General features: G+C 47.4%; 1 protein-coding gene and 1 non-coding gene across 2 annotated transcripts in view; one reads left to right on the top strand and one right to left on the bottom strand.

Moving 5' to 3' along the window:
* Positions 1 to 24,301, bottom strand: part of gpr39 (G protein-coupled receptor 39) — a 133,859-nt gene that overhangs the window by 41,994 nt on the left and 67,564 nt on the right. The window lies entirely within an intron of this gene.
* On the top strand, positions 20,295 to 20,494 carry LOC119962545. The gene has a single exon (XR_005459907.1). It is a non-coding gene; the product is annotated as a U2 spliceosomal RNA (small nuclear RNA).

Genomic DNA, 24,301 nt, shown 5'->3' with positions numbered 1-24,301 from the left:
CATCCGGCCCAGGGGACTTATCTATTTTCACACTTTCCAGAATTGCTAACACCTCCTCCTTATGATCCTCAATCCCGTCTAGTCTAGTAGCCTGTATCTCAGTATTCTTGACAACATTGTCTTTTTCCTGTGTGAATACTGACGAAAAATATTAATTTAGCGCCTCTCCTATCTCCTCGGATTCGACACATAACTTCCCACTACTGTCCTTGACTGGCCCTACTCTTACCCTAGTCATTCTTTTATTCCAGACATACCGATAGAAAGCTTTAGGGTTTTCCTTGATCCTAGCTGCCAAAGACTTCTCATGTCCCCTCCTGGCTCTTCTTAGCTCTCTCTTTAGGTCCTTCCTGGCTAACTTGTAACTCTCAAGTGCCCTAACTGAACCTTCGCATCTCATCTTTACATAAGCCTCCTTCTTTCTCTTGACAAGTGATTCAACTACTTTAGTAAACCACGGTTCCCTCGCTCGACCACTTCCTCCCTGCCTGACAGGTACATACTTATCAAGGACACGCAGTAGTTGTTCCTTGAACAAGCACCACATTTCAATTGTGCCCATCCCCTGCAGTTTCCCTCCCCATCCTATGCATCCTAAGTCTTGGCTCATTGCATTATAATTGCCTTTCCCCCAGCTATAACTCTTGCCCTGCGGTATATACCTATCCCTTTCCATCGCTAATGTAAACGTAACCGAATTGTGGTCACTATCACCAAAGTGCTCACCTTCCTCCAAATCAAACACCTGGCCTGGTTCATTACCCATTACCAAATCTAATGTGGCCTCGCCTCTTGTTGGCCTATCTACATGCTGTGTCAGGAAACCCTCCTGCACACATTGGACAAAAACTGACCCATCTAAAGTACTCGATCTATAGTGTTTCCAGTCAATATTTGGAAAGTTAATGTCCCCCATAATAACTACCCTGTTTCTTTCGCTCTTATCCAGAATCATCTTTGCAATCCTTTCCTCTACATCTCTGGAACTTTTCGGAGGCATATAGAAAACTCCCAACAGGGTGATCTCTCCTTTCCTGTTTTTAACCTCAGTCCATACTACCTCAGTAGTCCTCATCAAAGGTCCTTTCTGCCACAGTAATACTCTCCTTGACTAACAATACCAGACCTCCCCCTCTTTTACCACCTTCACTGAGCCTACTGAAACATCTAAACCCGGAACCTACAACAACCATTCCTGTCCCTGCTCTATCCATGTCTCCAAAATGGCTACAACATCGAAGTCCCAGGTACCAACCCATGCTGCAAGTTCACTCACCTTATTCCGTTTCATTACCCAGTACCAAATCCAATGAGGCCTCGCTATCACTTTGCTGATAGTGATCACAATTCGGTTACATTTACTTTCACGATGGAAATTGGTAGGTATATACCGGATGCTCCTGGCTTGAGGTAGACACACTTCAAACCACCTTCCTGCCTGCCGGTACACTCCTGTGACCTTGAAACCTTACTCATGACCTCACTACTCTCAACCTTCTGTACACTGGAGCTACAATTCAGGTTCCCATTCCTCTGCCCAATTAGTTTAAACCCTCCCGAAGAGCATTAGCAAATTTCCCCCCAGGATATTGGTACCCCTCTGGTTCAGGTATAGACCATCCCATTTGTAGAGGCCCCACCTACCCCAGAATGAGCCCCAATTATCCAGGTATCTGAACCCCTCCCTCCTGCACCATCCCTGTAGCCACGTGTTCAACTGTTCTCTCTCCCTATTCCTCGCCTCGCTAGCACGTGGCATGGGTAACAACCCAGAGATAATAATTCTGTTTGTTCTAGCTCGAAGATTCCACCCTAGCTCCCTGAATTCCTGCCTTACATCCCCATCCCTTTTCCTACCTATGTCGTTGATGCCTATGTGGACTACGACTTGGGGCTGCTCCCCCTCCATCTTAAGGATCCTGAAAATCACGGACCCTGGCACCTGGGAGGCAACACACCAACCACGAGTCTCTCTCGTTCCCACAGAATCTCCATTCTGTCCCCGTAACTACGGGGTGTCCAATGACTATTGCTCTACTCCTCTCCCCACTTCCCTTCTGAGCAACAGGGACATACTCTGTGCCAGAGACCTGTACCCCATTGCTTACCCCTGGTAAGTCATCCCCCCCACCAGTATCCAAAGCGGAATACTTGTTACTAAGGGGAACGACCACAGGGGATCCCTGTACTGACTGCTTCCTCCCAGCCCCTCTCACCGTCACCCATCTATCTTAATTCTTCGGAGTAACTACATTCCTGAAGCTTCTAACTATGACCACCTCTGCCTCCCGAATGATCCGAAGTTCATCCAACTCCAGTTCCTTAATGCGGTTTTTGAGGAGCTGGAGACGGGTGCACTTCCCACAGGTGAAATCAGTAGGGACACTGACGGCGTCCCTCACCTCAAACATTCTGCAGGAGGAACATTGCACTGCCTTCCCTGCCATCCACTCTAGATTACTTGCGGATAAAACAAGAAAAAGAAAGAAAGAAAGAAAGAGCTTACCTGATATTCACTCAACCCCTCAGGTTAGAGGAGGTGTCTCCTCTCCCGCGCTTTTAAATCTCCGGCTTCTCTCCCACGCTTTTAAATCACCGGATTCCTCTCCCGCTTTTAAATCTCCGACTCCTCTCCCGCTTTTAACTCTCCTGCTCCTCTCCCATTTTTCAATGTCCTGGCTGTCTCTCCTCACGCGCTGTTTTCTATCTCCCGGCTGACTCTCCTTTCACGCTGTTTTCTATCTCCCGGCTGACTCTCCTTTCACGCTGTTTTCAATGTCCCGGCTGACTCTCCTCACGCGCAGTTTTCAATGTCCTGGCTGACTCTCCTTTCGCGCTGTTTTCTATCTCCTGGCTGACTCTCCTTTCACGCTGTTTTCTATCTCCCGGCTGACTCTCCTTTCACGCTGTTTTCAATGTCCAGGCTGTCTCTCCTCACGCGCTGTTTTCAATGTCCTGGCTGACTCTCCTTTTGCGCTGTTTTCTATCTCCCGGCTGATTCTCCTTTCACGCTGTTTTCAATGTCCCGGCTGACTCTCCTCTCGCGCCGAGGTCCCAGGTTCTCCAATTAAGAACCTGCCTTCAGGGTCACTGTCCAGTTGGAACAACAGGTGGTTTGAAGAGGTGGTAAGGTGAACCAATGCGTCAACTTAAAAAGCGGCAATGTGTACTGCATTGAGACTTCCCACTGGGTGCTCCTCTCCTGTGAGTTGACAAGCTGCAGACACTGTGGGGCTCTGTGTGGTTCTCGTCATTGCCCTGCATAAATGGTTGATAGTTGATTCAATAACAAGTTCAGTTGGCTTCCTGCCACTGCTGGGCAGGCTCCAATGCATACAAGCACTTTACAGGAAAAGGAGGAGGGGCCATTGGCATTCCTGCCTGATAATTGTACTAATTGTTCCATCCTCATGCCCACAAGCACCCAAAATCCCCTTCAAGGACCTGGTAACATTTCACCCACCACCGGCAACCCCGAACCACCAAAGTCATTCATCTGGATTGAAAACAGTACTGGCCCCAACACTAAGCCCCAGGATACCAATTAATACTCCTCCCGCTGTCACACACTGACATTATCCTTCAAAGCAGCACCTTGCTTTTTTTATCCTTTAACCAATTTCTTATCCCTACACAAGTTTTGCTCTGAATCCCAACAGCTTTGAGATTAATTAGTGATTTTTCATGTGGAACTTGTTCAAATGCTTTCTGAAAGGTTAAGTGCACAACACCACAGTTGACTTATTGCTTTTTCGGAAACAAGGAAGTTAGTATTTTCCATATAAAGACAGTTGTTTCTGAGATCGTCATTCAGATAATCCTCAAGTATACACCAGATAATTGATTTTATTATTTTGCATGTAGTTGAAGCAAGACTAATGGGAATGTAGTTTCTGATGCCTGTTTAATCATCTTTTTTGAAAACGGGCATCGTATTAGTCTGCTTCCAGTGTATCGGTGCCTCCCCAGTGTTTAATGACTTCTTCGTAGTGATGTTTATGCCTCACAAATCTCCTTGCCAGTCTGTCTATGACTCTGAAAAAAGCACCATCTAACAATTAGAATGTTTTAAAGTTTTTTCCAACCTGCCTTGGATTTCAGTCTGTCTACTTGAAGTCTTGAATTAAATTTTAATAATTATATTTTGATACTTGTTTTGGGAGTAGGGAGTGGGAGAGGGTCTGTTATTCATGCTTTGACTCTTGACTATTTTACAAAGGTAATCATGTAAAATGTCGGAGTGATCTGCCTAAGGCCAGCTGCTCATTTCTCTATGCCTCATGGACTTGTACTTTCCTCTTCAGCTGTTCAAAGGAGCCTCCCACTTTAAATTTCATTGAGTAATATGACTGGCGAAAAGAGTAGATGTGATGGTTTCCCATTACCTTCCTCATGTATGCTGAAAGATAACGTAAGTCCTCTTTCCAAAGGATCCTAATGCAGAACATTTATGGTTAAAATTCCTCCCCATCTTTTAATATCCTTAACTCAGGGCGGCACGGTGGCGCTGTGGTTAACACTTACTGCCTCATGGCGCTGAGGTTGCAGGTTCGATCCTGGCCCTGGGTCACTGTCCGTGTGGAGATTGCAGATTCTCCCCGTGTCTGCGTGGGTTTCGCCCACACAGCTCAAAGATGTGCAGAGTAGGTGGATTGGCCATGCTAAATTGCCCCTTAATTGGGAAAAATAAATTGGGTACTCTAAATTTATATTAAAAAAATATTCTTAACTCTTCTCTGACATTCTCATTATTATTGAAGTACCATTTTTCTTTGTTATACTTTGTCTAAGCAGCTATGCTTTTTCCTGTGTTTCTGTGCACCCTTTAAACTTGTTTTGGCACAATCCTAAATTCATCCCACTGAGCTCCTCTGCTTTGCCCTATATGATTTCGGACATCATATTTGCTCTATATTTCATTTTAAAATTATTTATTAATCCAATTAAAGTTGAATCAGGGATTGATGATTTTTGTTGCGCACTTGACTGTAAGTCCAGCATTGTTCCTTTAAAGGCGTTCCATTTGTCCTGCATTGAAATATTAACAAATATTCTCGCATTCAATACTTGTGTTTTGACAATGCTTTACAGGGCATCTGGGATTAATATCGTCTGAATTTGGTCTCCTTTTAATATCCTGGAATTTGGATCGCAGATCACGGCAAAAATAATTTGTCATTCGTCTATGGATAAATCTGAACTGCAGAATTGATTTCCTTAATTTAATTGTCTTCTTGGGTTTACTATGTTTAGTGTATGGTAAAGAATAAGAGTTTTATTTGTATTTACACATCCTAACCTCTCATTGCAAATTAAATTAAGAGCTGCTGAACTGATATTTCTCCAGATTATTTAGTAAATTAGTTTTCCAGGTTATGTACAAGGCCATTTGTATTAAGCATGGCACTCCATTATAAATGTTATTTTTAAGACTACAGATCGACTCTGATTACCTTTACCGTGCTCCCTAACACACATTAATTAATTTAGGCTTACTGTTGCACTGAGAAATTATTAAGTCGACACTCCATCGCTTTTTCATTTGCAGGCTCTTCAATCTTAATAGTGTATGTTTATTTTAATGGCAGTAAGAGTTGATGACATAATGGATAGAAAATGTTACTGTTCTTATAACTCAAAATTTTGGCCTCTTATAAACAGTTCCTCTGTCAACGCTATTATTAGTTCAGCACCATGATAAAATAGATTTTGTGGTAAATATCATGGTGTATCTATCACTGCTCATCATTAAAAATCGCAGTTACTTCTAACATTACTACGTATACATGCGCAGTCAAAAGCAATTGCTGTCTGCATTGCCCTTCCCCTCCAGAAACTACATTTTCACTGTAGCTTGTCCATTCAAGTGTAAGCAAATTAAGTTTTATATAAATCTTAATTACTGCCAGCGACCACTCGGGCATTGAAAATTAGCTTCTAAAGTATGAAATCTTGTTGCTTCAGGTTTTAATAATTGTTAAAAATATCAAAACATTTATAAACCATTCATTTTACGTATTCTTTCTCTTTTTTTTTTAATAAACAATTTTATTGAGGTAGTTTTTGGCTTTATAAACAGTTACAGACATCATCAGAAAGGAAGCAAAAAAGGCAAAAATGTGCAAACATCCACGTACTTTCAATACTTCCATCGTACCGTATTGCACAAGCCCGCTCCCCTCCCACCCGTACTACCCGCCATATTTTCCCTCCTACTCTACTCTACCCCCCCCTCCCCCCACCCCCCTGCTGACGCTCACTCTCCCGCAAAGAAGTCAATAAATGGTTGCCACCTCCGGGTGAACCCCTGCACAGATCCCCTCAAGGCGAACTTAATTTTTTCCATCCCCAGAAAACTTGACATGTCCGCAAGCCACCACTCAGTCTTCGGGGGCTTTGAGTCCCTCCACGCCAATAATATTCGTCGCCGGGCTATCAGGGAAGCAAAGGCCAGCACATCGGCCGCTTTCTCCCCCTGGACGCCCGGGTCTTCCGAAACCCCAAAAATTGCCACCCCTGGACTCATCACCACCCTTGTTTTTAGCACCTGGGACATGACCCCCGCAAATCCCTCCCAGTACCCCCTCAGCTCAGGGCATGCCCAAAACATGTGCACATGGTTCGCTGGTCCTCCCGCGCACCTAGCGCATTTGTCCTCTATCCCGAAAAATGTGCTCATCCGAGCCACCGTCATATGGGCCCGGTGAACGACCTTAAATTGGATCAGCCCGAGCCTAGCACATGTCGTGGTCGAGTTTACCCTACTCAGGGCCTCTGCCCACAGCCCATCCTCCAATTCCCCGCCTAGCTCCTCCTCCCATTTAAGTTTCAGTTCCTCTGTCTGGGACCCTTCCTCCCTCATGAGCATCTTATAAATACCCGAGACTCTACCCTCCCCTTCGTCCCTCCCTGAGACTATTCTGTCTAGGATCCCCATTGGCGGGAGGCGCGGGAAAGATGGGACCTGTCTACGAACAAAGTCCCGCAACTGTAGGTATCTAAAATCATTTCCCCTTACCAACCCAAATTTCTCCTCCAAGCTCCTCAAACCCGCGAAGCTCCCTTCCAGGAACATATCACCCACCCTTCCCGCCCCTGCTCGCCGCCATACTCGGAACCCCCCATCCATACTGCCGGGGGCAAACCGATGGTTGTCGCAGATTGGCGCCCAGACAGGCGCCCCCATCTCCCCCACATGCCTCCTCCACTGGCCCCATATCCGCAGGGTCGCCACCACTACCGGGCTGGTGGTGTACTTGGCCGGCGGCAGCGGTAGAGGAGCCGTGACCAGGGCTTCCAAACTGGAGCCCCTGCACGAAGCCGCCTCCACCCGCTCCCAAATAGTCCCCGTACCCACCATCCACTTCCTTATCATAGCGATGTTGGCCGCCCAGTAATAATTGACCAGACTCGGCAACGCCAGCCCTCCCTCGCTGCGGTTCCTCTCCAACATCGCCTTCTTCACCCACGGAGACTTTCCCGCCCAGACAAAGCTCATGATCAGCCCGTTAACTCTTTTGAAGAAGGACTGTGGGATAAAGATCGGGAGGCACTGAAAAATAAACAAAAATCGAGGGAGGATTGTCATCTTTACAGTCTGCACCCTCCCTGCCAGCGACAGCGGGAGTGCATCCCATCTCCGAAACTCTCCCTTCATTTGCTCCACCACCCTGGCCAAATTTAACTTATGCAGCCTGCCCCAATCTCGTGCCACCTGGATTCTCAAATACCGGAAATTTTCCTCAACTAACCTAAACGGTAGCCCTCTCAATCTGTTCTCCTGGCCCCTTGCCTGTACCACAAACATTTCACTCTTGACTGTATTTAATTTGTATCCTGAGAACTGGCCGAACTCCCTCAGCATTCCCAGTATAGTTCCCATCCCGGCCACTGGGTCCGACACGTACAGGGGCAGGTCGTCTGCATAAAGAGAAACCCTGTGTTCAATCCCGCCCCTCACCATCCCCTTCCAACCCTCTGCGGCTCTCAGCGCAATCGCCAGCGGCTCTATGGCCAGCGCAAACAGCAGCTGGGAGAGCGGGCAGCCCTGCCTGGTCCCTCGGTACAACCTAAAGTACTCCGACACTTCTCTGTTGGTCCTGACGCTGGCCCTCGGGGCCTGATATAATAATTTGATCCAATCCACCAATCCCTCCCCGAACCCAAACCGTCCGAGCACCTCCCATAGATATTCCCACTCCACCCGGTCAAAGGCCTTCTCGGCGTCCATAGCCACCACTACCTCCACCTCTCTACCCGCCGGGGGCATCATTATCACATTGAGCAATCTCCTCAGATTGGCCGCCAGCTGCCTACCTTTCACGAACCCCGTTTGATCCTCCCCAATCACCTCCGGTACACAGTCCTCCATTCTACCCGCCAGTACCTTTGCCAGGAGCTTGGCATCTACATTAATCAGGAAGATTGGCCTGTAGGACCCGCACACCTCCGGGTCTTTACCCCGCTTTAATATCAGAGATATGGTGGCTTGTGACATCGTCGGCGGCAGGGTCCCTCTGTCCCTTGCCTCATTGAAAACCCTCGCCAAAACCGGGCCCACCAGCTCCGAGAACTTCCTATAAAACTCTACTGGGTATCCATCCGGCCCCGGGGACTTCCCCGACTGCATGGCCTTTAGGCCCCCCAATACCTCCTCTACTCTAATCGGGGCCCCCAGCTCTTCCACTCGCCCCCCCCCCCCCAACTGTTGGGAATGTTAACCCATCCAGAAACCTTTTCATCCCCTCCGGTTCTTCTGGCGGCTCCGAAGTATACAGCTTACGATAGAAGTCCCGGAATACCCTATTCAATTCTGCCGGATCCTCCACTTTGTGCCCCCCCTCGTCCCTCACTCTACCTATTTCCCTGGCCGCCTCCCTCCTCCTAAGTTGCTGCGCTAACAGTCTGCTAGCCTTTTCCCCATACTCGTACACCACTCCCCTCGCCTTCCTAAGCTGTTCCACGGCCCTGCTCGTGGATAGTGCCCCCAGTTCCGCCTGTAGCCTCTGCCTCTCCCTGAGTAAAACCTCCCCCGGGGACTCCGCGTGCTCTTCATCTATCCGGCCCATTTCCCTGACCAATCTATCCATCTCTGCCCGGTCTGCCTTGGCTCTATGGGCCCCAATTGAAATCAGCTCCCCCCGCACTACTGCCTTTAGCGCCTCCCACACGGTTGCCGCTGAGACCTCCCCAGTGTCATTCACCTGCAGGTAATTTTTTATACATTTCCGAAGCCTCTCGCAGATCCCCTCCTCCGACAGCAGTCCCACATCTAGCCTCCATTGCGGGCGTTGATAACTCGCTCCCCTGAACTGCAGGTCCACCCAATGCGGGGCATGGTCTGAAATGGTAATTGCTGAGTATTCCGTGTTCTTTACCTCCCCCATACAGTCCCTGCTTAGCACAAAGAAATCTATCCTGGAATATACTTTGTGGACATGCGAGTAAAACGAGTAGCCCCTTCCTGTTGGCTGTCCCTCTCTCCAGGGGTCCACTGCTCCCATTTGCTCCATAAACCCTTTCAGCTCCCTTGCCATTGCTGAGAGTCTACCCGTTCTGGGACACGACCGATCCAAAGTCGGGTCAAGGACCATGTTAAAGTCCCCTCCCATTATTAGCCTGCGAGAATGCAAGTCCGGGACCTTCCCCAGCACTCTTTTAATGAAGTCCACGTCATCCCAGTTCGGGGCATATATATTCACCAGCACCACTCTTCTCCCCTCCAGCCTGCCCCGTACCATCAGGTATCTGCCCCCCCTGTCTGCGGATATGCCCTCTGCCTCAAATTGCACGCGCTTGTTGATCATGATTGCCACCCCTCTGGACTTTGAGTCCAAGTCCGAGTGGAAGACCTGGCTAATCCAGCCCTTCCTTAGCCTGGTCTGGTCTGATACTTTCAGATGTGTCTCCTGCAACATAATTACGTCCGCTCTCAGGGCCCGCAAGTGCGCGAACACCCGCGCCCTCTTAACCGGCCCATTCAGTCCCTTGACGTTCCAGGTGATCAGCCTGGTCGGGGGGCACATCCCACCCCCCCCACCCCGCCGGTCAGCCATAGCCTTTCTCGGGCCGGCCCCTGACCCGTGCGTCGCGGTATTCTTTCTCTTTTAATCTCTCTTTCCTAACCCGGGCAGGCAACCGGAGAATCGCCGGCAGCCGTGCGTGCGCGATCGGCGTGGCGCCAGTTGGGAGCCGTTGAAAGAGGCCCCGCAGCGATTCTCCGTGGTTGACCGGCCGGGTTCCCGCCAATGTGGTTCTAACATGGTTCCACCTGGCGGAAGCTCGGACCCGCAGCCGCGGTTGCCGTCCTGGTGGAGGGGGGCGGGGGGGGGAGGGGGACCAGAGTCCGGTGGGGGCCTCCACAACGACAAGGTCCACGATCGGGGGCCACCGATTGGCGGGTGTGTGCAGTGCGGGGGGACCTACCTTCTTCCGCGGTGGCCCACTGTGTGGCTCCGCCATGTTGCGCGGGCCTGGCACGGAGTCGCCGCCGTGCGAATGTGCTTCCACGCCTGCACTGCGTGCAGCAATCCAGCACCGTGCTGGCCCCCTGTGAGCCACAGAAACGCTGCGCCAGGAGGCTCATTGATGCCGGCATGAAACACTCCGATGTTTACGCCGGTGTCAACACTTAGACGCAGTATTGCAGAATCCCGGCCCCCATCTTTCCTTTCATTTTTGTATTTTGCATTCTGTAGCTGATTTGACATTGAATTCAATTTTCTATCTGACACTTCTGCTCGTTAAGGAATCTTCAATGTAACTGATTTAGGAGATATACAGAGCAGAATTTTGTGGCGAGGGCAGAAGTTCCACTTCCAGGACCATAATCGGGAGGTCACCTAGCACCACCCCTACACCAAAGTTTGGCAGGTGGCAGGGCTGGGGCGTGGCATTTTGTCAGCAGTGGTCAATTAGGGGGCTTCCGCTAGGCCCCCATCGAATTAAGGATAATAGCACACCCTCATGAGCCAGCAGCTCATCAATGCCAGAACTAGCAGTGGCTGTTACTGAGACTGCACCTGCCTCAATGGCCAGGCCGCCTCAAAGAGAATTCAGGTAAGTTAGAGGAAGCCTGGGGTCTAGCAGCCAGGTCCCGATAATTGGGGAAGAGAGGTGGGGTCATAGAGAGCATCACAATAATTTGACTTATTGTTGTAATGCAAAATCCCACCAGCACACAATGGGCCGAATGGCCTCCTTCTGAACTGTAGTAATTCTATAATTCGACGATTCTATAATAAGGTCTGTGGCCAAGTGGGCAAATGTAACGAAGGCTGATTTTTTAAAAATTCATTTACGGGATATAGACGTCACTGGTTAGGCCATCATTAATTGCCTATCCTTAGCTGCCCTTCAGAAGGTGGTGGTGAGTTGCCTTCTTGAACCGCTGCAATCGTTGCTCAGAGCAAACCTAATCCCACTGTATTACAATTTATATATATTCAAGCAAGTAGTTCTCATTATACAGCATTGTTCTGTTATCCAACATTGTTCTTTGACAGAAAGAAGTAAAAGTTGACACGAGATTTCCAGCGCTTCTTAATATCACTCTTAGGCTGATGAATCACAGGAGGCCGATAGATGTGGAGTGGCTCCTATTAATTGTATGGAAATAGGGCTTAAGTGGTAATAATTGGTTTCTCGCAATGCTACGGTGAGATCCTGATTTTGTCCACAGGAGCAGACCGATTGCATCGCAAACTGTTTGGCGCCTGGCGCGGTTCCCGTTTTCGGCCTCTCTCGCTATTCACTGGCCTCATTTCACTAGCAGGAGTGCAGCGAAGCTGGAAAATCGTGCCCTCTATGTGTGGGCTAGACCAGGGAGAAACTCCCCAAGGCCCCAAAAAATGACCAAGCGTGGGTGAGAAGCGGTGTGGATCTCACACAAAAAGCCGCCAGGAAACATCCTGCCAAACATGCTCGAAATGACACTGAGAAATGTTTTGGTTAATTCGTACCCAACATTAACATGGAATATTTATATCTGGACACCGAAGGGAAATACAAACTTGGAATAATATGTGAGCAAGTATTTAAATATTTGTGAACAATTTACTCGGGTTATTACTTGGCACTTTAAGAAACTTTAGTAGTTTTTTCCAATGTTCCTTTCGAGGTGCACAGCTGTATAACAAACTGTTAAGGCACTGTCCATTGAAAGAAATAGGCAAAGAAAATTCAGAGTGATCATTGATCTCAGTCACACTTTTTTTCCCCTCGAATTTGAAAAAAGAGTGAGCACTCATCTGGGCTGCTAGTCAACCTGCCATTTACTTTTTAAATGGAAAGATGATAAATATTTGAAAAGGGTATAAGGAAAGTGCAAATAACTGAGACAACCTTTTAGGATTCTCAGGCACGTTGGGTTGAATGCCTCCTTGGGTCAAATAAAAATTCATACTTCTGGGAGTCCTTCTCATAATAAAAATTTGGATAAGTTCAGTGGTGGCAGCAGTCATTTTTCAGAGGTTGTAGTAATAGGCTTTTGTGATGAATTGTGGCACCTGCCACAATTCCTCTGTCCTCCACATTGATTTTGTTTTGTTTGATAATAATGTGGTAGAAACACGATTGCTGAGCAGTAAACAGCAGATAAATTTATTCTGAAGTTTCAGTTTATTAAAGTGCACAATAACCAAACATCACAAGACATCAAAGCCAGAAATTTTCCATGTGTAACAAAATTGCTCATAAAAGACCACCATTATAATTTTTTTTTGCAAAGCACAAAGAGAGAAAAAATTGCCCCCTAATGAAATAATGGACAGTGCAGCAGCTCAAAGACTATTTGGCAAGCAGACCAAGGCACACCTCCGTGCTGCAAGCTGGTCTCTGAAACACAGGGTGGTATTTGATGTAATATTTTTAAAAAAGCCAGACATGCTCAGCTTTAAAGTAGCGGTAGCACAGAATCTGATAAGGTTAGACAAGAAAAATATGACAGATTTTAGCCAACAGTGTGCAACCAGTTGTCTGTCTGTACCATTTTAGAATGCAGCATGCAATGATCTTTACTAAGAACAAAGAAAAGTTACAGCACAGAAACAGGCCCTTCGGCCCTCCAAGCCTGCGCCGATCCAAATCCTCAATCTAAAACTGTCGCCTATTTTCTAAGGATCTGTATCCCTCTGCTCCCTGCCCATTCATGTATCTGTCTAGATATATCTTAAATGATGCTATTGTGCCTGCCTCTACCACCTCCGCCGGCAATGCGTTCCAGGCACCCACCACCCTCTGCATAAAGAACTTTCCACGCATATCTCCCTTAAACTTTTCCCCTCTCACCTTGAACTCGTGACCCCTAGTAATTGAGTCCCCCACTCTTGGAAAAAGCTTCTTGCCATCCACCCTGTCAATACCTCTCATGATTTTGTAGACCTCAATGAGGTCCCCCCTCAACCTCCGTCTTTCTAATGAAAATAATCCTAATCTACTCAACCTCTCTTCATAGCTAGCACCCTCCATACCAGGCAACATCCTGGTGAACCTCCTCTGCACCTTCTCCAAAGCATCCACATCCTTTTGGTAATGTGGAGAACAGAACTGTACGCAGTATTCCAAATGTGGACGAACCCAAACCTTATACAACTGTAACGTGACCTGCCAACTCTTGTACTCAATACCCCTTCCGATGAAGGAAAGCATGCCTACTCTTCCCCTTAGTCACATTGAGTTTATTATCTAGTACCTTACTGGCTTTAGTTGCTGCCTCTTTACTGAACTCTAACTTCCTAATCTGGCTACCATCCCCCTGCCACATTAGTTTAAAACCTCCCCAACAGTGTTAGCAAAAGCACCCCCTAGGACATTGGTTCCAGTCCTGCCCAGGTGTAGACCATCCGGTTTGTAATGGTCCCACCGCCCCCAGAACCGGTTCCAATGTCCCAAAAATCTGAACCCCTCCCTCCTGCACCATCTCTCAAGCCACGTATTCATTCTGACTATTCTTGAATTTCTACTCTGATTGTCCCGTGGCACTGGTAGCAATCCTGAGATTACTACCTTTGAGGTCCTACCTTTTAACTTATCTCCTAACTCCCTAAATTCTGATTGTAGGACCTCATCCCGTTTTTTACCTATATCGTTGGTGCCTATATGCACCACGACAACTAGCTGTTCACCCTCCCCCTTCAGTATGTCCTGCAGCCGATCTCAGACATCCCTGATCCGTGCACCCGGGAGGCAACATACCATTCGGGAGTCTCGTTTTCGACCACAGAAACGCCTGTCTACTCCCCTTACAATTGAATTCCCTATGACTATAGCCCTGCCAGTCTTTTTCCCGCCCTTCTGTGCAGCAGAGCCAGCCACGGTGCCATGAGCCTGGCTACTACTGCCTTCCCCTGGTGAGTCATCTCCCCCAACAGTATCCAAAACGGTATACCTGTTTTGGAGGGAGATGACCACAGGAGACACCTGCACTGCCTTCCTGCTCTTTCTCTGCCTTTTGGTCACCCATTCCCTGTCTCCCTCACCAATCCTAATCTGCGGTGTGACCAACTCACTGAACGTGCTATCCACGACCTCCTCAGCATCGCGGATGCTCCAAAGTGAGTCCATCCGCAGCTATAGAGCCGTCATGCGGTCTAACGGGAGCTGCAGCGGGACACACTTCCCGCACATGAAGGAGTCAGGGGCATCGGCCGCGTCCCTGAACTCCCACATTCAGCACGAGGAACATAACACGGATCTGGGATCTCCCGCCATTTTTACACTTTACCTTAACTGACTACAAAATATACTATCAAATAATTAATAAGTGAAAGGAATAAAGATTTTACTTACCAATCACAATACTCGCCAATACACGAAGAGTTAAATTTCTCCCAGCTGCTGCTAATTGGAGCACTTTCCTTATTGAGTGGGATACACTTAATGTCAGAGGTCTAGATCAGGGGTGGGCAAACTACGGCCCGCGGGCCGCATGCGGCCCGCCAAAGGTATTTCTGCGGCCCACCAAGTCATTAAAAAAAAAAAAAATTTCTTTTTTTTTTTTTTTTTAATTTTTTTTTAAGGTTAATGGGGGGGGGGGCTGTTGGGTTACTTACTGGTATAGGGTGGATACGTTGACTTGAGTAGGGTGATCATTGCTCGGCACAACGTCGAGGGCCGAAGGGCCTGTTCTGTGCTGTACTGTTCTATGTTCTATATGGGGCGCCCAGAATCATAACCGGGTGAAGTAATTATTTTACTTAATATACTATGCGGCCCTTTGTGAATTGTGAATTTCTGAATGTGGCCCTTGCACGGAAATGTTTGCCCACCCCTGGTCTAGATGGAGCAGAATTTGTAAGGAGCATCCAGGAGGGTTTTCTGGAGCAGTATGTAAATAGTCCAACTCGGGAAGGGGCCATACTGGACCTGGTGTTGGGGAATGAGCCCGGCCAGGTGGTTGAAGTTTCAGTCGGGGATTACTTTGGCAATAGTGATCACAATTCCGTAAGTTTTAGAATACTCATGGACAAAGACGAGAGTGGTCCTAAAGGAAGAGTGCTAAATTGGGGGAAGGCCAACTATACCAAAATTCTGCATGATTTGGGGAATGTGGAATGGGAGCAGCTGTTTGAAGGTAAATCCACATTTGATATGTGGGAGGCTTTTAAAGAGAGGTTCATTAGAGTGCAGGACAGACATGTTCCTGTGAAAATGAGGGATAGAAATGGCAAGATTAGGGAACCATGGATGACAGGTGAAATTGTGAGACTAGCTAAGAGGAAAAAGGAAGCATACATAAGGTCTAGTCGACTGAAGACAGACAAAGCTTTGGAAGAATATCGGGAATGTAGGACCAATCTGAAACGAGGAATCAAGAGGGCTAAAAGGGGCCATGAAATATCTTTAGCAAACAGGGTTAAGGAAAATCCCAAAGCCTTTTATTCATACATAAGCAGCAAGAGGATAACTAGAGAAAGGATTGGCCCACTCAAAGACAAAAGAGGGAATTTATGCGTGGAGTCAGAGGAAATGGGTAAGATTCTTAATGAGTACTTTGCATCGGTATTCACCAAGGAGAGGGCAGGACGGATGTTGAGGCTAGGGATGGATGTTTAAATACTCTAGGTCAAGTTGTCATGCAGAAGGGGGAAGTTTTGGGTATTCTAAAAGACATTAAGGTGGACAAGTCCCCAGGACCGGATGGGATCTATCCCAGGTTACTGAGGGAAGCGAGGGTCGAAATAGCTGGGGCCTTAACAGATATCTTTGCAGCATCCTTGAGCATGGGTGAGGTCCCGGAGGACTGGAGAATTGCTAATGTTGTCCCTTTGTTTAAGAAGGGTAGCAGGGATGATCCAGGGAATTATAGACCTGTGAGCTTGACGTCAGTGGTAGGCAAACTGTTGGAGAAGATACTGAGGAATCGGATCTATTCACATCTGGAAGAAAATAGACTTATCAGTGATAGGCAGCATGGTTTTGTGCAGGGAAGGTCATGTCTTACAAACCTAATAGAATTCTTTGAGGAAGTGACAAAGTTAATTGATGAGGGAAGGGCTGTAGATGTCATAAACACGGACTTTAGTAAGGCATTTGATAAAGTTTCCCATGGCAGGTTGATAGAAAAAGTGAAGTCGTATGGGGTTCAGGGTGTACTAGCTAGATGGATAAAGAACTGGCTGGGCAACAGGAGACAGAGCGTACTGGTGGAAGGGAGCGTCTCAAAATGGAGAAGGGTGACTAGGATCCGTGCTCGGACCACTGTTGTTTGTGATAGACATAAATGACCTGGAGGAAGGTATAGGTGGTCTGATTAGCAAGTTTGCAGATGATACTAAGATTGGTGGAGTTGCAGATAGCGAGGAGGACTGTCAGAGAATACAGCAAAATATAGATAGATTGGAGAGCTGGGCAGAGAAATGGCAGATGGAGTTCAATCCAGGCAAATGCGAGGTGATGCATTTTGGAAGATTAAATTCAAGAGCAGACTATATGGTCAATGGAAGAGTCCTGGGGAAAATGGATGTACAGAGAGATCTGGGAGTTCAGGTCCATTGTACCCTGAAGGTGGCAACGCAGGTTGATAGAGTGGTCAAGTAGGCATACAGCATGCTTGCCTTCATCGGACGGGGTATTGAGTACAAGAGTCGGCAGGTCATGTTACAGTTGTATAGGACTTTGGTTCGGCGACATTTGGAATACTGCGTGCAGTTCTGGTCGCCACATTACCAGAAGGATGTGGATGCTTTAGAGAGGGTGCAGAGGAGGTTCACCAGGATGATGCCTGGTATGGAGGGTGCTAGCTATGAAGAAAGGTTGAGTAGATTAGGATTGTTTTCGTTGGAAAGACGGAGGTTGAGGGGGGACCTGATTTGGGTCTACAAAATTATGAGAGGTATGGACAGGGTGGATAGCAACAAGCTTTTTCCAAGAGTGGAGGTGTCAATTACAAGGGGTCACGATTTCAAGGTGAGAGGGGGAAAGTTTAAGGGAGATGTGCGTGGAAAGTTTTTTACGCAGAGGGTGGTGGGTGCCTGGAACACTTTGCCAGCAGAGGTGGTAGAGGCGGGCACGATAGCATCATTTAAGATGCATCTAGACAGATATATGAACGGGCGGGAACAGAGGGAAGTAGATCTTGGAAAATAGGAGACAGGTTTAGATAAAGGATCTGGGTCGGCACAGGCTGGGAGGACCGAAGGGCCTGTTCCTGTGCTGTAATTTTCTTTGTTCTTTGTTCACCGTTGGGAAAATTAAAATCTCCTATCACCACCACCCTGTTGCTCCTACATCTTTCCATAATCTGTTTACATATTTGTACTGCGGTATTGTGTGAAGCAAATAATGGCATGATGGGAAAACTAGTCAAGTCTTCTTGGTACAATTGAATTTAACCTAAGACACAGATACAAAATACAAAATGTTCGTCATCAACCGAGAAGCAGTCTCAATAAATAACAAGCTGAACAATTGTCTCTGCCTGTATGTAAACAAGTTTGTCCAGTTCTTAAAACAAAGACAAGAAAATGATATGAAACTCAAGTCCCCTAAAGGTCAGAAGGTGACGCCATTGTAACGATTATTACTTATGTTTTACTTTCAATCAAATTCCTGACCAAGCTGTATTCATGTTATCTTGATCCTATAATGTATAAGAATCGCCTTCTTTTCTGTACTATCGCAGACTTGGGACGGACTCCGCAGTTTGTAATTGACTGCCTTCCGACTTTCCAAGTATCAGCCAATTTCTGCTAGCAGTTCTAATTAGTGAATAAAGTTCAGTTTTGCTCACCTAATGAATGCTGTTTGAATTTCTCTATCACAGTCAAGACGCGGGGAAAATATAAAATACGACAGTACCTCTATCTCACACTCGCTGTTGGGAGGTCTGTAGTACAGCCCCAACATTGTTACTGCACCCTTCCTATTTCTGAGCTCTGCCCATATCGCCTCACTGCTCGATTCCTCCATAGTGGCCTCCTTTAGCACAGCTGTGATATCCTGTCTGAACAGTAATGCAACTCCTCCACCCCTTTTACCTCCCTCTCTATCCCGCCTGAAGCATCGATATCCTGGGATATTTAGTTGCCAATCATGCCCTTCCCTCAACCAAGTCTCAGTGATAGCAATAACATCATACTCCCAGGTACTAATCCAAGCCCTAAGTTCATCTGCCTTACCTACTACACTTCTTGCAATAAAACAAATGCACCTCAGACCACCAGACCCTTTGTGTTCATCATCTGCTCCCTGCCTACTCTTCCCCTTAATCACGCTGACTTCATGATCTAGTTTCTTACAGGCTTTAGTTACTACCTCCTTACTGTCCACTAACCTCCTCATTTGGTCCCCAACCCCCTGCCACATTAGTTTAAACCATCCCCAACAGTGTTAGCAAAAGCACCCCCAAGGACATTGGTTCCAGTCCGGTCCAGGTGTGGACTCTCCAATTTGTAGCAGTCCCACCTCCCCAGAACCGGTCCCAATGTCCCAAAAATCTGAACCCTCCCTCCTGCACCATCTCTCAAGCCACGCATTCATCCTGCCTATTCTTTCATTTCTACTCTGACTACCACGTGGCACTGGTAGCGATCCTGAGATTACTACCTCTGAGGTCCGACTTTTTAACTGGGCTCCTAACTCCCTGAATTCTGCTTGTAGGACCTCATCCCGTTTTTACCTATATCATTGGTGCCTATATGCACCACGACAACTGGCTGTTCACCCTCCCCCTTCAGAATGTTCTGCAGTCGATGTGAGACATCCCTGACCCGTGCACATGGGAGGCAACATATCATTCGGGAGTCTCGTTTTCTACCACAGAACCACCTATCTACTCCCCTTACAATTGAATCCCCTATGACCCTTCCACTCTTTTTCCCGCCCTTCTGTACAGCAGAGCCAGCCACGGTGCCATGAACCTGGCTACTGCTGCCTTCCCCTGGTGAGCCATCTTCCCCAACACTATCCAAAATGGTATACCTCTATTGGAGGGAGATGACCGCAGGGGACACCCGAAATGGGTTCTGAGTTTCTGAACCCGTTTTGAATCAGTCACTGGATAGATGGTTACAGAATATGTGACAGGGATTTGTTTTGTTAGCTATTTAGTTCCCAGTGATTCTTCAAGTTCAGTGTTAAGAATGGAAATATCTGACAAGTACCCTGACTATAATCTGACTATATCATAAACATCTTAACAACTTTGAATGTCAGGAATTCCACTGTGTTCCTCCCATCCACCAACATTAAAGCAGTCGAGGTAGCATTGAAATGTGATGTTCAACTCAGCCTAGTGCATCGATTGCAGTCTGGCTGATTGCACGATGGACTTGGAGACTTTTTCTTTGAAACAAGTGAATTATTTCCCCCATGCTGTGCTGTGATCACTGCTGCTGTGATTTCTCATCGCTTCACTTGAAATGGATAATCAGTGGCACAGGAGCCACTACAGGTGACAGAATTAGCTTGACCCCAGGCCGCAGAGTGAGCTAGGTGGGGGCACAGATTTAATGGAACCCCTCCCTTTTCATCTTCACAATGCCAAGACTGAACTATTTGCAATGCATCCCCCACTAACTCATGTATAGCTGTCAGCTTGTTTCATAGTAGCACTCCTGTCACTGAGTCAGAGCTTGGGTGTTCATATTCCACTCCAGGCTCTTGAGCATAAAATCTAGACTTGCGCTCCAATGGAATATTGAGGGAACGCTGCCCTGTCTCTCAGAACAGAGGTTAAAGCGAGGCAATGTCTGCCTTCACGATGTGATGTAAAAGATCGCATGGCACTGCTTCACAGAAAGCATAGGAGTTGTTCTCTGTTCTGGTAAATATTTATCCTTCAGCCATGACACTGAATCGCTTCTCGGCCTTTTGGCTCAGATCAAGTTTAGTATCTGCTCTGCCTTTTGGCTCAGATCTGGTATGTCTGTCTTGCGGGCACCATGAATTGGATTCAATTTGAATTTGAATTGGTTTTTGGAGCAGGCAAGGAGCTGGATTAGGGGTTCGCACCTGTCCACATTCTGAGCCCTGGCTTTGTATCTCAGAAAAATTAATTTTAACAAAATGCAATGTCAGTGAAACATATTACCTTATCATTATCACATAGCTGCTTGTGGGACCTTGTTGTGCATACATTAGCTGCCATGTTTCCAAAATTATAAGTCACTACACTTTAAAATAAGTGTTGCATATGCTGAAAGGTGTTTTAAGAGGTCCTGAGATCGTGAAATGCACTGTAGGTCTTTCCTTCCTGCCACCGGTTCTCTGTCACCCAACATATTGATTTTAAGAAGAAGAGTGGGACATCTGCTCCCATCTAGGGCTTAGTCCCATCCTAGGGCATTGCTCTGTCATCCCAGCAGTGCCAGAATCCAACGGTGGCCACTTTTGGCTCTATGCTCCCTGAGGCAGCATACCACTGGAGCTGGGACTTAAAATTAAGTCAGGGCTTTTTGACCCCACTGAGGTGGGAGGAGGTTGGGTGACCTGATATAATTGGGGGGTTGGTGGGGTGCCTCCATTGGGGACAGGGACCCCACAAAGGATGTACTCCACCCATTTGCTCAAAGGTTTCCCACACAATGTAAACTGCCAGGTGACCCGCCTTGTCTCCGATTTCCCTGCTACTGGGAAATGAGAGGCAGAGGCAAAATGAGGCCTTATGTAGCTATCAATTGGAACACAGTCTAAGGGCAGGCAGGTTGCCCGAAGCTTTCTCCACCCACTGTATTTTGGGTGACATGTTGGGGCTGGTGAGGAAGGTAGTGGGAGGCCACCCATTTCATTTTACAAGACCCTCCACCTTCAAATATGTCGGGCGAGGGTCATAACATCCAGCCCTCTATCCTAACTTACACAATTACCTCTCTTGATTCAAGTTTACCTCTCCTTCCTCAGCTCCACCATCAGTGAGTGAGGTTGTAGGAGCAAAAGAACTTGATACCGCTTGCTCGATTGATACCACATCCAACACCTGAATCATCTTTTCCTAAGGTTCCCAGTATCACAGATGCCAGTCTTCAGCCAATCCAATTCACTCCACATTCTATCAAGAAACAACTGGAGACACTGGATGCCACAAAAGGTATGGACACTGACGAAATTCCAGCAGTAATACTGAAAAGCTGTGATTCTGAACTAGCTGCGCCCCTAGCCAAGCTGCTCCAGTACAGCTACAAAATTGGCATCTATCCGACAATGTGATAAAATGCCCAGCTATGTGTCCGATCCAACTCAGCCAATTGACCTAGTTTACTCGCAATCGTCAACAAAGTTATGGAACATATGATAATAATAATCGCTTATTGTCACAAGTAGGCTTCAATGAAGTTACTGTGAAAAGCCCCTAGTCGCCACATTCCGCCACCTGTTCAGGGAGGCCGGTGCGGAATTGAACCTGCGCTGCTGGCATTGTTCTGCATTACAAGCCAGCTGTTTAGTCTACTGTGCTTAAAGGACACTATCCTCCAGCCACACTGTGCTGGAAAAGCAGCCCAGCACACTCGGCTTGCAACACCTCGTGAGAATCAACGCAATCTTGCGAGACGTTGCAAGGTGAATCCCACCCCTCATGTTTTAGTAAATCTGCATATTAGGGTGAGGCAGTAATCCTTACTCTACTGTGCAGATTCCCAATTCAATCCCTTTGCCTCAGGGACCTCGGGCGAGCGCTGTTTGGTGCTGGTTCCCTCAAACGGGGACCAGACGGAATGGCACTGGTGGGGATCTCCAAGAGGATCGGAGGCCCCTAGCTGCATGCCTTTTGGGCAGGGTGGTGCCCTGGCAGTGCCACCTGGGTGACAGCCTGGCACTCCCAAGGTGCCCAGATGGCACTGCCAGCTGGCATGGGCACTGCCAAGGTTCCAGTTTGGCACTGCCATGGTGCCAAGCTGGCACTGCCAGGGTATCCAGGTGGCACCTCCCATATTATTGGATTGGGTTGGATTTGTTTATTGTCACGTGTAACGAGGTACAGTGAAAAGTATTTTTCTGTGAGCTGCTCAACAGATCATTAAGTACATGAAAAGAAAAGGAAATGAAAGAAAATACATAATAGGGCAACACAAGGTACACGATGTAACTACATAAGCACGGCATCGGATGAAGCATACAGGGGTGTAGTGTTAATGAGATCAGTCTTTTGGGGGCCTCGGAGATTGGGACACCTTTAAAACATGGCGTCCCTATCTCTTACTACAACAGGGAGTTCTGGCGAACGGAATTCCCCATTGTACAAAATGGGGCTATGTGCAGCCTCGGTCACGCATTCCCCGTTCTGGCCCCTTATTCTACATGAGTCGCAATGAATAGCCATTTGTTTCTCGGCACTGTGGCTAAACGTACTCGCTAGGGGACTTTGTTCCCTTTTGGGAAGATTGCGCCCATAGTCAACAGTGCTATCAAGCAGCACCTACAAAGCAATAAGCTGCTCACTGAAACTCAGTTTGGGTTCCACCAGGGCCAATCAGCTCCTGATATCATTGCAGCATTGGTCCAAATATAAACAAAATAGTTATATCAAGAGGTGAGAGTAACCATATCCTTAATATCAAGGCTGCATTTCACACGAGTGTGACATGAAGAGCTCGAGCAAAACTAGTGTCAATGGGAATCAGGGGTACAACTCTTCACTGGTGGCAGTCATACCTGCCACAAAGGAAGATGGTTGTAGTTGCATGTTCAGTTCTATTCGCAACCCCTCAGATACTGAAATGTAGTATAAAGGGTTAATGTTGAAAAGTAAATAGATAGGCAAGCTTTCCCTTCAGATTCTCTGACACTCTGCAAAGAAAATCTAGGGGGGTGATTTCCACCGTCACGCTGACAGGGCGGGGCTTGATGGACCTGGCAATGCAAGCTCCACAGAGATCAGGGTATGATATTTAAAGGGTGCCCCAATTGACATTAAAAAGAACCCTCATATGGACACTGGGGATGCACCCCACAATGAGCCCGCGCTGCCCGACCAAACAAGTACTGGCGCATGCAACTCCCACCCCCCCCCTCACCCCAACAAACACCGGGGCAACCCCTGCCCCCATCCAACACAAGCAGCTGGGCAAACCCCCAGCCCTGCCCCCCCCCCCCCCCCCCCCCCACCCACACACACAGAGGAGAAGGTGAATCCCCTTATTGGACCTGCCCATAGGGTCCACCCTGGCATTGCCAGGTTGGCACTGTCAGGGCAGTGCTAGGATTCCAGGGCACTGCCCAGGGATGTCACTCTCCCCCCAGGGACTATACTTACCTTTGAGCCCTCAGTGGGCTTGCCTCGCCTGCTTCTTGTTTTTCAATATCTGTTGTAACCATCATCGGAATTCCCTCCCTGGGGGGCGCTCGGCAGGAAATCCTTTCCAATACATTTAAATGTTACATCACCGGCGAGGGGCGGAGAAAATCGGAAAATAAGATCTCGCCGTTTGCAGGCACAGCAAATGCAAGCGCAAAATTGCCCCATAGTCTACGTCATCAGGGATATTAGATCCCATGATAGCGGAGCATGGAGAGAGATCATTGTACGTAGAACATCATTTGTTAGTAACTAGTTAGCAAACCCTATTATTTATTTAATTTCATGCTAACTGTAACACCTCCAGTAAGTCCAGGACCATAACTACAGCGTAGCAGACTAAAACCAACATTAACAGATGGTGGCAATGGTTAAACATGACGGAAGGAGCAACCAGTGAAGAACTCAGTGACTAGAAGGAGCAGTGAGGGAAATGGCTGCGGGACAAGATAATATGGGAAAATATAGCAAGCAAAATTTAAAGGCGCACCCAGAGATCAGGAGAGAGCATCAATTCCTTCATTAATAAGTAGTATCGATTGGGAGAAAATTGCGAATACAGTCCTGAAA

This window comes from Scyliorhinus canicula, chromosome 2, assembly GCF_902713615.1.
Source record: "Scyliorhinus canicula chromosome 2, sScyCan1.1, whole genome shotgun sequence".
Lineage (NCBI taxonomy): Eukaryota > Metazoa > Chordata > Chondrichthyes > Carcharhiniformes > Scyliorhinidae > Scyliorhinus > Scyliorhinus canicula.
This window is presented reverse-complemented; position numbering and strand designations above follow the sequence as displayed.